Genomic DNA, 14,574 nt, shown 5'->3' on the forward strand with positions numbered 1-14,574 from the left:
TAAACCATTAGCATGTAAATTCATGCAAACATCAATCACTTCAAATTTCTTATATTGATAACTAATCAGATTGTAAAGAGTTTTATTTAGGGCATAAAACCCAACAGCACAGTGACTACAAAATACAATCCCCAGATGTCCCGAGACCGAACACTCCAGGTCGCGCTGCTTTGACATGTGCAATCTCACCCCAGCTCAGGTTCACTCTTGTTCAGCTTTCTCCTTTCCTTTACCTACAAATGGAAGCAGAACTGTGAGTCGACAAACTCAGTAAGAAAAGCATATAACATATCATATGATTGCGACTTGCACCTAGGCGCCCATACACCTATTTACAAGGCTTAATAGATGAGTAAAAACGTTCAATACTAGGATACAACCACTATACCACATACACAACGTACCTCACTGTACGAGTGTTGGTAGGGTTTGTTTCGTACCCTGAGTACCACTAAGTGATATACCACACACCTCAGCACTTTCTCGTACTTGTGTTGGTATCACTGTACTGTACTCACAAACAATACTCACTATACCAATGCACTCTGTACCATAACCGTACAAGTGTTGGTAGTGCAATTAACAATTTAAGCATGCATATACACATAACATATACATACTCTCAGATATTCATATCACACATTACATACAGTTCTTACCTTCTTTCTGAATTCAAGTGTGCTGCCCGACCTGAACGGAAAGTCTCGTGCTAGATGGATGCCCTAATCACATTTTGAAACCGGGTAAGTTACATGATTAAAACCCCAATCTCGGGAAATCCAAAACCATACACCTAGATTCTGTTATACTTTCTATAGGTTATTCTAACTCTGGAAATGGGGAAACACCCAACAACGGCACTGAAAAGACGAAAATTGAGAAAATGAAAGGCCCGGGGAACCCTGCCAAAACCGGCTAGCCGGTTTTACATGTACGTGTAAAATCGGTTACCCGGTTTTGCACCAGTTCACCCAAGAAATTTCATTTCTTGCTCAATCCTCCACAAAATGCAACCAAACCTTCCAGAATACCTAATTAGGGTATAAACAACATAATCCAACCAGTATTTCACAGAAAAACATACCAAAACAATTTATGCCATTAAAAACCTAAACTTGAGTTGCAAAGCTCAAGCTTGCTCAAAACCCTCACCATAGCTCAAAACTAATATCCAGAGCTTAAAATCAACTTAAAATTAACCTAAAATCAGAACCCTAAGCATCCCAAACCATAACAGCCACAACTTCTCAAAAAATCACATACTCAACTAAAGAAAAAGCTTCAAAACACATATTCAAGAGTTCTAGGGTTACCTTGGGTTCAAGAACCTTTGAATCCCTACTGAAATTCCAGAAAAAAAAAATGATTGAGGTAATTAGATGATTCACCTCTGATTTTTCCCCAAAAGATAGAAAGAGTTTATCTTTTTTGGTTTTTCTTGATTTTCCTTATTTTCCAAAAATGAGAAAATGAGAGTGAATAACTTTGGCTGAATAATTTGAGTGGCCAGCTGCCAACACCAAACTCAGCCACCTAATCCCCCATTTAAAAAGACTAAAATGCCCTTTAAGTCAAAACTTAGGTATTTTCTAAAACTAGGGGTAAAATGGTCAAATTCCATAACCCCGCTTAATACCGATATTTTATTTTCTCAAAAATATTTCCCACTAAGAAATAAGGTTCTAAACTTACCCATGTGATCAAACTAGCCATCCATCGCATTTTCTGTTGTCGCCGAGCAAAAATTATAAAAATTACATATTTCACGTATAAGTCAAATAATACCCCTAGAGTTTAATAAAATCTCCGGAATTGAGAAATTATAACTCTAATATTTATTTCTAAATATTGGGGTCCACAAATAATTAATTTCATAAATAATCATAAAATAATAGAAATTAGTGCTAATTGCTTTTTCTAATCCAAATTACTAAAACGGTCATTACAGAAGCTATAGATTCCATATTTATATTTAGCGCTCCCACTCAATCATACTATCATGTTCCCAAAATGTACGTATCACCCTGACCCAAAAGTAGGCTTAACTAAAAAATCAAAGAACATGAATAGCACTCCTGAGATTGAGCCTAAGCATATCAGGATTAAGATCTTTTGATCTAAGATCAACTAGTGATATTGACTTGGAAAGATACAATGGTAAGTATTATAATATCTTAACCAAGATTAATATCGGTCCAGTCCAATGTATACTCCATACATTTGAAGCTTTACTTTACCAATGTTCTGGAAAGAACATAACACTTATGCAAAGTGTAAGTACACTTCATCGCTGATTATCACATCAGCGTAAATCCAATGCACTGATGAAAAAGGGACTTTGTCTTTCGAATCATATAATCACAAGCACATTCCACTGTGTTGACATCACTGTAATTGTGAATGACTATATATTCTGGACTTAACAGATTTTGTACATATATTAAACAAACATGAAAACTACATGTTAACATAAATCACTTCTAATCTATTATTGATAACAAATCAGATTAGATTGTAATGGATTTTATTTAGGGCATACAATCCCAACAGTTAGGCCTCTTGTGATGAAAATTTGGAAGCTAGCAAATTTAAGAGGCTAAACAATCAAGCTACTGATGAAGTAGCGAGAATGACTATCAATTCCATATGATGACTATTGTACCAAAGGGAGAGGTGCTGATGTGGTTTCCAACTACTTTATTTGAATAATAATTTTTTTCAACGAAAAAAAACCATCGAGTGATTATTGTTCATCGACTGATATACTATTTTTGATTTTTATATTATTGTTATTACTAAATTTTTTACTTTTATTATTTAGATATTTTAGAAGTGAGATTTAAATTCAAAGTTGATAGATTTTAATTTATTGTACTCTTTTTTTATTTTATATGAATTATATAATTCAATTTAAATTATTTATGATTTTTATTTAAATGATAATATCATTTAAATTCAAATTTGACTATATAATTAATTATGAAAAGTATTTTATTAAATTATAATATTACTATTATTTTCATAGAAAATATTATAAATAATGAATATTTATTTATATAATATAATAGAATTTTAACAGATCTATCTATCTACTACCAAAATAAAAAAAAAAATCAAAATATCTAATTAGTTAGATAATAAAAAGAATAAGCGAATAATAAATGTATTCAAAAAAAAACTAATTCGAAATAATTTTCGAATTGAATATCTCTCAAAAATATCTTTATTTTTCACAAAACAAAACATACTTTTCCTAGAAAAGTCAAATATCAATAGAAAATCGATATCTTAAGATTTTTGCTCTCTCATTGAGAAGAGCCTTTCCTGTAGGAATGCCTAACAAGCCTGACCAAACAATGGAGGATCTCCCTGATCCCACGAATAAATTAAGGGTTGTGGATGAAGATGGCTGGGAAGTTTGTGAAGACAGGGAAATGGAGGTGCGAAAATCTTGTCTTATGGGAAGATTTTGCTCCAACAAGAACGTTAATCGATCTCTCATTCGAACTATTTTGGGAAGGGTTTGGAGATTAGAGGAAGTAGACTGGGGAGTAAAAATCAAACGAGTCACAACCGAGGCCACTTTTATGGTGTTCTCCTTCAAGAATGGAATGACCTGACAAGAATTGTCGACAATCACCTTGGCTGTTGAATAATGGAGCTTTCCTTTTACAGAGATTTTCCAAGATTCCGACGAAATGGGAAGATGAATTGACTCGCTTTCCCCTTTCGGGGAGAGTTCTAAATCTTCCTACGAAGTCTATAACCAAGAACAATATGATACGATTAGCTGGTCTGGCGGGGGAGATTATTGAAGTTCAGCAAGAAGACGTGACTAAGATTGCGTTAAATGGTTATTCCTGGTTCAAGGTTTGGATTTCTATCGATAAACCCATTTGCCCAGGATTTCTTTTCCCCTGTTCTGGGAGTCGTGTTTGGCTTCCGTTCAGGTACGAACAATTGCCTTTTATGTGCTTTAGCTGTGGGCGTGTGGGTCATGATCACCGAACGTGTGCGAGGAATCCTGTGCAAATCACAGATGGAGATGGTAAGACTTCAGCAGCCTATGGAGCGTGGTTGAAAATTGAGGAGGGCCCTTCGGGGGTAGAGAAAGAAAGACACATGGGAGTATTTCTGGAGATGATTTGGGTCGTAGCAAAATCTCGGGTAAATTATTTGACAGTGTTGGATCGGGGAAGAGCAATAAAGATCAATCTTTGGGCCATTCGATCTTGAATTCAGAACAATCTCGAAGCAAAGTTCAGGTGGGCGAGCGATTGCCCAGGATCAATAATCAGAACTCCCTCAGTAAACAGGTTCTTGCTCCTAACTCTTCCTTGTCTGTTGGGAATGGGGGTCTGATGGATAAAAGAGAAGATAGGCAGATGATGGGGTAAATTGTGGGTGATGGAGGATCAGGGAGTAAGAAAAGAGCGGGCAATTGGGATTCTCTAATTATGGGAGACGGGTTGAATAAGCAGTCGGGGAAGAGACTCCATATGGAAGGATCAAACTTACATCTGGAGTCAAAGCAGGGAACGACAATTGCAGGGGGTGAGTGGATTGATATCCCTATTACCTTTGTCAATGACATAGGGGATGGCTCTTCAGGCTCTAAAGGGGGAAGGAAGAAGAAAATGGTGACCAGGAAGAACAATAAGATTACCAATAAGAACACCTCTCAACATATGACCATTACGTTGGATGAGAAGAAGGGAAAGGAGGGTAAGGTGGAGAAGATTTTACCAGGGGGCATTTCTTTCATTACTGATTTGGCCTCAGAAGTGACTTTAGAAGCGGCGAACCCAGTGGAACTGGGTCGCCGAGAGCCATGAATATACTGGTTTGGAATGTTAAGGGGCTTGGGAACCCCTGGACATTGAAGACTCTTAGTTCCCATGTGAAGGAACATCATCCCGGGATGATCTTCTTATCTGAAACTAGACTAAAAGAAGAAGCGATGGAAAGAATTTGAATTGTGCTTGGTTTTGATGGCTGTTTTGTAGTGGCTGCGAAGGGAAAAGTGGTGGTTTGGCTCTCTTATGGAAAGAACCCTAGGAGGTTAGTGTGAAATCCTTCATTGTCTCTCACATTGATGCTTTAGTGGAGAATGGTTTGGGTTTTGCGTGGAGATTTACTGGTTTCTACGGGAGCCCAGATCCGGGTGGTAGAAAGAGTTCCTGGCAACTGTTGGAAAGACTCCGTAATTTGAGCAAGGGGGCTTGGATGTGTGGAGGTGATTTTAATGAGATCCTGAAGGCTAGTGAAAAGAAAGGTGGGGGTTTGAAACTAGAATCTCAGATGCGTGAATTTCAACAAGCCATTTCTTATTGCAATTTCAAGGAAATTTGGATGGATGGGGGTGAGTATACTTGGTGTAATGGGCATCATAACAACCTGGTTTTTGAGAAATTGGATAGGGTGTTGGCCAACCCGGATTGATTTAACAGAGTTCGGGCTTTTAAAGTTACTCTTCTGCCTTGGTGGAACTCAGATAATCGGCCCGTAAAGATTAGCTTCAGCAAAGATCACCAACAACCAACCAAGGATCATAAATGGAGATCCAGATTTCACTATGAGCAAGCTTGGGCGGGGGAAGAGGAGTGTGGGAAGATTATTGAATCGACTTGGCTTGATGTTTCTGTTGGATATTATTTTACCAGGATCTTAGATCTACTCACAAGTATGTTTATTAACATCCTAAATATGAACTTTCTAAAACGATAAATTAAACACATATAAAGTTTAAGAAACCTTACATTGGGTGCAGCGGAATATAATGACTCCTTCCGTTCAGATCTCTAACCCTTGATTACTTTCTGTAGCAGAGTATTATCAAGATCTGAACCTGGATCTTCTTCTCTGAATCCTTGATGCTGAATCTCCTCTGCTGATGATCTTTCTTCACGATCTTACTCACTATGATTGAGGTATTGCTTGATGTGTGTGGGCACTACTCTAATCACTAAGGGAGGTTCGAAATATAGAGAAAGAATAGAGAGAGAGAGTGGCGGCTAGAGAAGAGAGTGGAGGCTCAGGTTTTTCTGATTCAGAAAGTGTAATTTTCCTGAAGCCTTCACTATCTATTTATAGCATTCCACTAGGGTTAGATTTGAATTATATGGCATTAAAATAATGAAAAAATCAATTTAAAATACCTATAAAGGTGGCCGGCCATGGCTTAGGTGGACTGGGCCTTGATTTTTGCAATTTTGCAATTTTAACACCTTTTGTATCTGATTTTCTCAAAAATGCCAATTTCTTAATTCAATCATTTAAATGCCAATTCTAACTATTTAACAACTATAAATAATTATTAAATAATATTTTCATTTATCATATTTATTAATTGAACCATACAAAGTATCATAATTAACAAATATGCCCCTATTAACTCTTTCTTTACAATTTCGCCCTTACTTAGTGAAAATTTCACAAATAGACATAGTCTAATTCGTGAATTATAATTGATTAATCAAAACCAATTACATGAGTCTTACAAGCAATATTATCTCAACTAGTGGGGGGACCATGGGTCTATATATAACTGAGCTTCCAATAAGTAGATCAAGAATTTAGTACTAAAATTCACTAACTTATTAATTCTTCGTTGAATCCACGCATAGAACTTAGAATTGCACTCTCAGTTTATAGAATGTTCTATATGTTCCACCATATAGACACATCATTAGTTATCCATTGTTATAATCCTAATGTGATCAATGATCCTCTATATGAATGATCTACACAGTAAAGGGATTAAATTACCGTAACACCCTACTATGTATTTTATCCTTAAAACACTTGACCCCGTATAAATGATATTTCAGCTTGTGTTAAATGAGATCTCCACCATTTATTTTCGTTTGGTCAAGCTCGAAGGAAATCATCCTTTGCTTACTATTCGCCAGGTAGAAGCTATAGATTCCATGTTTATGCTAGCGCTCCCACTCAATTGCACTACCGTGTTCCCAAAAAGTATGTATCACCCTGACCTAAAAGTAGGCTTAACTAACAATTCAAAGGAACACGAATAGCCTTTCAAGATTGAGCCTAATCATAACAGGATTAAGATCATTTGATCTAGGATCAACTTGGCGATATTGACTTGAATAGATTTTACGGTAAGTTTAATTAAATCTAAGTCAAAGTTCAATATCGGTCCCTTCCGATGCATACTCCATGCATCCAACCTGAGCTTTACTTTAACCAATGTTCTGGAAAGAACATAGTATTTCTCCAAATACAAGTAAACTCTTGTTGTAGATTATCATATCAGTAAAACCCTGTGTCTGATAAATCTAGGAAACTTTATTCACATAGTCATGTTTACTTTCCAATGTGATGACAAAGACAATAAACATGATCAAGTATGTGAAAAGGGTTTAAGATGAATTTATAAATCAATTAGACAAGCAATTGATAAAGTGAGCCAAAACATACACAAATGAATGAAAAATACTTCTGTTTCTTTATTGATGTTGAATAAAATAGATTACATTGAAATGGAGTTTTATTTAGGGCATAAAACCTAACAAACTCCCACTTGCACTAATATAAAACTAATTAGTACATATCAATTAATCCTAAATTCTGACGGTGCTTTTCAAAGGGTATCACGGCCAAGACTTTGGTAAATGGATCAGCTAGGTTGTCCTCTGTGTCAACTTTCTCAACTAGTACATCCCCTCTTGCCACGTATTCTCTGATAATGTGATACTTCCTTTCAATGTGTTTGCTTCTCTTGTGGCTTCGAGGTTCTTTGCTGTTTGCTATTGCTCCATTGTTATCACAGAGTAGTACCAGAGGCTTTTCCATTCCAGAACAACTCCTATCTTTGGTGAAGAACTTTCTTAGCCGGACAAGTTCTTTAGCGGCTTCGACGTCGCTATGTATTCGGCTTCCATAGTTGAGTCCGATATCGAGGTTTGTTTAGCACTTCTCCAAACCACTCGCTCCACCCTCAAGAGTAAACACCATCCCGGATGTTGATTTCTGTCTTCAAGACTTGCACCGGAAATGCTGAATCGGTGTAGCCTATGGGATTTAAAGCACCACCCTTGTAGACTAACACAAAATTCCTTGTACTCTTTAAGTATTTCGAATATACTTAATCGCATTCCAATGTTCTAGTCCTGGATTAGACTGATACCTGCTCACAATTCCAACAGCATAACAGATGTCAGGTCTAGTGCACAACATTGCATACATTAGACTTCCAACTGCGGAGGCATAGGGAATATTTGCCATGTCCTCTATCTCTTGAGGATCAGTCGGTGACTGTTCCTTAGATAAACGAATACCAAATCTAGAGGGCATGTTTGCCCCATTGGCATTGTTCATGAAGAATCTCTCTAAGACTTTGTCTATGTAGGCTACATTTGAGAGAGAGCAAGAGATCTGTTCTTCCGGTTTCTGATAATCTGAATACCAAGAACATAGGCTGCTTCACCCAAATCTTTCATTTCGAATTGAGTGTTGAGCCATTCCTTAATGTGAGTCATTTTCTTGATATTGTTTCCAATGATCAAAATGTCATCAACATAAAGGACCAGGAATACTACTATTTTGTCTTCCTTGAGTTGGTAAACACAAGGTTCATCTTCATTCTGAAGAAAGCCGTAGGTCTTGATGATTTCATCAAACCTTTTGTTCCATGAGCGAGAAGCTTGCTTAAGTCCATAGATAGACCTGTTTAACTTGCAAACTTTCTTTTCTTGCCCAGGAAGAACATAACCTTCTGGTTGCTCCATATAGATGGTTTCTTCAAGTACCCCATTAAGGAAGGCAGTCTTGACATCCATTTGCCGGATTTCATAATCGAAAGCGGCGGCTATGGAGAGAAGAATTCGGATGGATTTGAGCATGGCAACAGGACTAAAAGTTTCCTCATAGTCCACGCCTTCTCTTTGGGTATAACCCTTGGCTACAAGTCTAGCTTTAAAAGTTTCGACTTCGCCTCCAGCTCCTCTTTTCTTCTTGTAAACCCACTTGCATCCTATCGGGTGATAGTCGTCAGGTGCGTCTACATATACCCAGACTTTGTTCTTTTTCATGGAATCCATTTCTGAATCCATGCCGGCTGACCATCGTTTCCGTTGCGGACTAGCCATTGCCTGTTTATAGGTTAATGGATCGTCATCAATACCGCCACCTACGACCATATTGATTTCACCATCCAAGCCATAACGAGCAGGTTTTGTTGAAACCCTCCCACTACGACGAGGTACGGTTGTCTTCTGAACAGAAACTTTAGTAGTAGATTTCTCAGTTTGTTCAACTGAGGGAGTGGGATCGTCTTCTTCACGAGTGGAAGAGGACGGAACATTGGAAGGACTTATTTCTGATAGCAATTCCTCTAGAACAACTTTACTTTTCGGTTTGTAGTCTTTAATATAGTTCTCTTCAAGGAAGGTAGCATTTGTAGAAACAAACACTTTATTATCCTTGTGACTATAAAATAGTCCACCCCTAGTCTCTTTAGAATTTCCAACAAACATGCATACTTCGGTATGTGATTCAAGTTTGCCTTCTTTCTTTCTTAAGACATGAGCAGGGCACCCCCAAATTCTGTAATGGCGTAAACTAGGTGTTCGACCATTCCAAAGTTCGACGGGTGTCTTAGGGACTGCTTTAGATGGAACAACATTTAAAATGTCATTTGCCATCTGTATAGCATATCCCCAGAAGGACGTAGACAGAGTTGAATAACTCAGCATAGACCTAAGCATTTCCAAAAGAGTGCGATTTCTTCTTTCTGCAACTCCATTTTGTTGTGGAGTAGCTGGGGCAGTGTATTGGGATTCAATTCCAAGTTCAATTAAATGATCTTTGAACTGCATATCCGAATATTCTCCACCCATATTGGTTCGCAAGATCTTTAATGATTTACCTAATTGGTTTTGGGCCAAAGCATGAAATTCTTGAAACTTTTCAAACGTTTCAGATTTCTTTTGCATTAGGTAAAGAAAACTATATCTAGAGAAATCGTCAATGAAAGTGACAAAATACTCATAACCACCTCGGGCTTTGACATTCAAAGGTCCGCAGACATCGGAATGCACTAAGCCTAGAGGGATTTTGGCACGCTCTCCCTTTGCAGAGAAAGAACGTTTAGTCATTTTTCCTTCTAGGCAGGACTCGCATACTGGCAGTTCACCTAAGACGACATTTTTCAATGGACCGTCTTTGGTGAGCCTATTGAGTCTATCAAAGCCTATATGACCTAAACGTAAATGCCATAGATAAGTTTGATCATCATTATCAATCTCTTTTCTTTTAAGGTTTCTAGGTCTAGCTACACTGAAAAGTTCACTATGTAGTGAGATTTGAGTACTCGGTCTTAAAACATAAGGCCCTTGTTCCATTATAGCAACACATATTTGAAATCCATTACGAGAAATTGAACAATTTGTACTCGAAAAATTCAATATATAAGATTGTGTTTGCAAACATGAGACACTAATCAAGTTTCTACTAAAGTTTGGAATAAATAAAACATTTTCAAAAATTAAAAATCTTTGTTGAAACTTGATGCGGGATTTTCCTCTAGCTTTGACCGATACTAATTCGCCATTGCCAACTTTAAGCTGTAACTCTCCTGGAAGTAGATTTTCCCAAGTTTCAAGCAACTGCAGTGAAGAACATACATGGTTAGTAGACCCAGAATCAACAATCCAGATGGATTTGTCGTTCTCTAAAACACATGATTCAAAGACAAAAGCATTACCTTCGTTTGAATTGTTTAGAAGCTTGGGACATCGTTCTTCATGATGACCCTTTCCATTACAATTCGAACATAGAAGATTATGTCTGATAATTGTACTTGAAGAAGCAGTTTTGCTAGATCCTTCATACCTAGTCCTTTTCCTTCGATTATTGATTGCAAACCCAGGGGGACCCATTGCAATCAAGTTCCGTTCATGGGCTTGTAATTCTGCTTCGAGCTTGTCCATGTCGGAGGAGTTAGAATTGTTGATCATGTAAGAGATAACAAATTCATTATACTCCGGAGGAAGACTATTGAGGATAAGTTGGACCCATTGTTCTCTTGATAAATCAATTCCCAGTAGATTTGCCTTTTGGAACTTCAGATTCATCATCAACAGGTGCGAGTTGATGCAACTACCAGGATGCATTTTCACACTATAGAGTTCTTTTGCAAAGATAGTAACTAGGAGAGGATCGGGGGGTGGGTTATTCATAATGACACTACAACACATCAATAAAACAGAAGTAAGGTTTTGGCTCATAAATTCATACACAATTCAGAAAATAACAAGTAATGACATATGTTATAGAAATACTAAATCTAACATAGTTTATTTTCCAAGGTATTTCAACAACCGATACAAAGGTCCCGTTTAGGCGAGAGTCAAAGCATCATTCATTGAATAGAGTTGTCAGCTCATCTAAAATGATAACCATTCTAGCAACCTTTTATTCGATCAAGATTGGAATTCAGCGTTGTCCCGTTTAGGCGAGAGTCAAGGCAATTTTATCTTATGAGCTTCCACCATTGTTTCAAAACTTGCAAGTCAAGTATGGTCGCCACCATTAGGGTGATCTATACCATACAAAACACTTACAAACTACTTATCATGCGAGGTTAAACAGTGCGAAATTGCTAATGAACGTTCCTCCATTAGGGAGGATTACTCACTAAAACAAACGCGGTGTAAAACCTACAATGGAGATCGAATGTCTCTTGATTAAAAGCTCATTATTTAAAAATAATATATGTATTTTGTATAATCATTTAAATTCGATATTATAATAATGAAAAATTACAAACTAAAGTTGGTTTAAATAAAATCAACTTTAATTAATTTTCAATTATTATTTAAATTTGAAAAATAAATTCAAATGAATATCGAATAAGTTCCATAAAATAATAATGAAAAATTAAAAATCAAAATTGATTTAAATAAAAAATCAACTTTAATTAATTTTCAATTATTAATTAAACTCAAAAAAAAATTGAATATATTATTTTACCAGGATCTTAGATCTACTCACAAGTATGTTTATTAACATCCTAAATATGAACTTTCTAAAACGATAAATTAAACACATATAAAGTTTAAGAAACCTTACATTGGGTGCAGCGGAATATAATGACTCCTTCCGTTCAGATCTCTAACCCTTGATTCCTTTCTGTAGCAGAGTATTATCAAGATCTGAACCTGGATCTTCTTCTCTGAATCCTTGATGCTGAATCTCCTCTGCTGATGATCTTTCTTCACGATCTTCCTCACTATGATTGAGGTATTGCTTGATGTGTGTGGGCACTACTCTAATCACTAAGGGAGGTTCGAAATATAGAGAAAGAATAGAGAGAGAGAGTGGCGGCTAGAGAAGAGAGTGGAGGCTCAGGTTTTTCTGATTCAGAAAGTGTAATTTTCCTGAAGCCTTCACTATCTATTTATAGCATTCCACTAGGGTTAGATTTGAATTATATGGCATTAAAATAATGAAAAAATCAATTTAAAATACCTATAAAGGTGGCCGGCCATGGCTTAGGTGGACTGGGCCTTGATTTTTGCAATTTTGCAATTTTAACACCTTTTGTATCTGATTTTCTCAAAAATGCCAATTTCTTAATTCAATCATTTAAATGCCAATTCTAACTATTTAACAACTATAAATAATTATTAAATAATATTTTCATTTATCATATTTATTAATTGAACCATACAAAGTATCATAATTAACAAATATGCCCCTATTAACTCTTTCTTTACAATTTCGCCCTTACTTAGTGAAAATTTCACAAATAGACATAGTCTAATTCGTGAATTATAATTGATTAATCAAAACCAATTACATGAGTCTTACAAGCAATATTATCTCAACTAGTGGGGGGACTATGGGTCTATATATAACTGAGCTTCCAATAAGTAGATCTAGAATTTAGTACTAAAATTCACTAACTTATTAATTCTTCGTTGAATCCACGCATAGAACTTAGAATTGCACTCTCAGTTTATAGAATGTTCTATATGTTCCACCATATAGACACATCATTAGTTATCCATTGTTATAATCCTAATGTGATCAATGATCCTCTATATGAATGATCTACACAGTAAAGGGATTAAATTACCGTAACACCCTACTATGTATTTTATCCTTAAAACACTTGACCCCGTATAAATGATATTTCAGCTTGTGTGAAATGAGATCTCCACCATTTATTTTCGTTTGGTCAAGCTCGAAGGAAATCATCCTTTGCTTACTATTCGCCAGGTAGAAGCTATAGATTCCATGTTTATGCTAGCGCTCCCACTCAATTGCACTACCGTGTTCCCAAAAAGTATGTATCACCCTGACCTAAAAGTAGGCTTAACTAACAATTCAAAGGAACACGAATAGCCTTTCAAGATTGAGCCTAATCATAACAGGATTAAGATCATTTGATCTAGGATCAACTTGGCGATATTGACTTGAATAGATTTTACGGTAAGTTTAATTAAATCTAAGTCAAAGTTCAATATCGGTCCCTTCCGATGCATACTCCATGCATCCAACCTGAGCTTTACTTTAACCAATGTTCTGGAAAGAACATAGTATTTCTCCAAATACAAGTAAACTCTTGTTGTAGATTATCATATCAGTAAAACCCTGTGTCTGATAAATCTAGGAAACTTTATTCACATAGTCATGTTTACTTTCCAATGTGATGACAGCACAATAAACATGATCAAGTATGTGAAAAGGGTTTAAGATGAATTTATAAATCAATTAGACAAGCAATTGATAAAGTGAGCCAAAACATACACAAATGAATGAAAAATACTTCTGTTTCTTTATTGATGTTGAATAAAATAGATTACATTGAAATGGAGTTTTATTTAGGGCATAAAACCTAACAGTTTCCTCTTGGGGTTCGCCTCAAGGGCTTCGGGGGAGAATTAATTAGTGTGGTGAGATGCTCAATGAGTGGAATCAAACTAAAAAAGCAGAGTTGGGTGCAAAAACTAAGAAACTCAAAGAGGAATTAAAGAAGCTGTCCTCATCGGTTGGGGAGTTGGATTGGAACCGTTGAAGGATTGAAAGAGAGCTCAATGTAGCCGAAGCCAAGGAGGAAATTTTATGGAAACAAAGAAGTAGAGCCCTTTGGCGCGCCCATGGGGATCGCAACACTAAGTACTTCCATCACAAGGCCTCTCAACGCAAAAAGAAGAACACTATAAGTGGGTTATTTGATGAGCAAATGAGGTGGTGCACTGCGGGCAGCGAGATTGAAGAAATCTTGGTTAGCTTTTACTTAAATCTTTTCTCCTCTTCAAGACCTTCTCTGTAACACCCTAACTAGCCTAGGCGTGTTACGTGATTTTTAAACGCACTGTGCAGCTCGTTGCTAATCAACGAGGTTTATGGAAATCGTGATTAATTAAAATTTTGCTTTTTAATTAAAACTTATATAATACATACAAAATATTTCGGGATCCCGATTACAAAACACTTTACAAAAGTTTACTATTTCTTTACAAAATATTTGTCGCCCAGCGACTAACTACAAAAGCGTTGTTGTCCCGAGGATCGTACGCTCCAGGCCTAATTGCCCCGACA

This window comes from Cannabis sativa, chromosome 3 (genome assembly GCF_029168945.1).
Source record: "Cannabis sativa cultivar Pink pepper isolate KNU-18-1 chromosome 3, ASM2916894v1, whole genome shotgun sequence".
Classification (NCBI taxonomy): Eukaryota; Viridiplantae; Streptophyta; class Magnoliopsida; order Rosales; family Cannabaceae; genus Cannabis; species Cannabis sativa.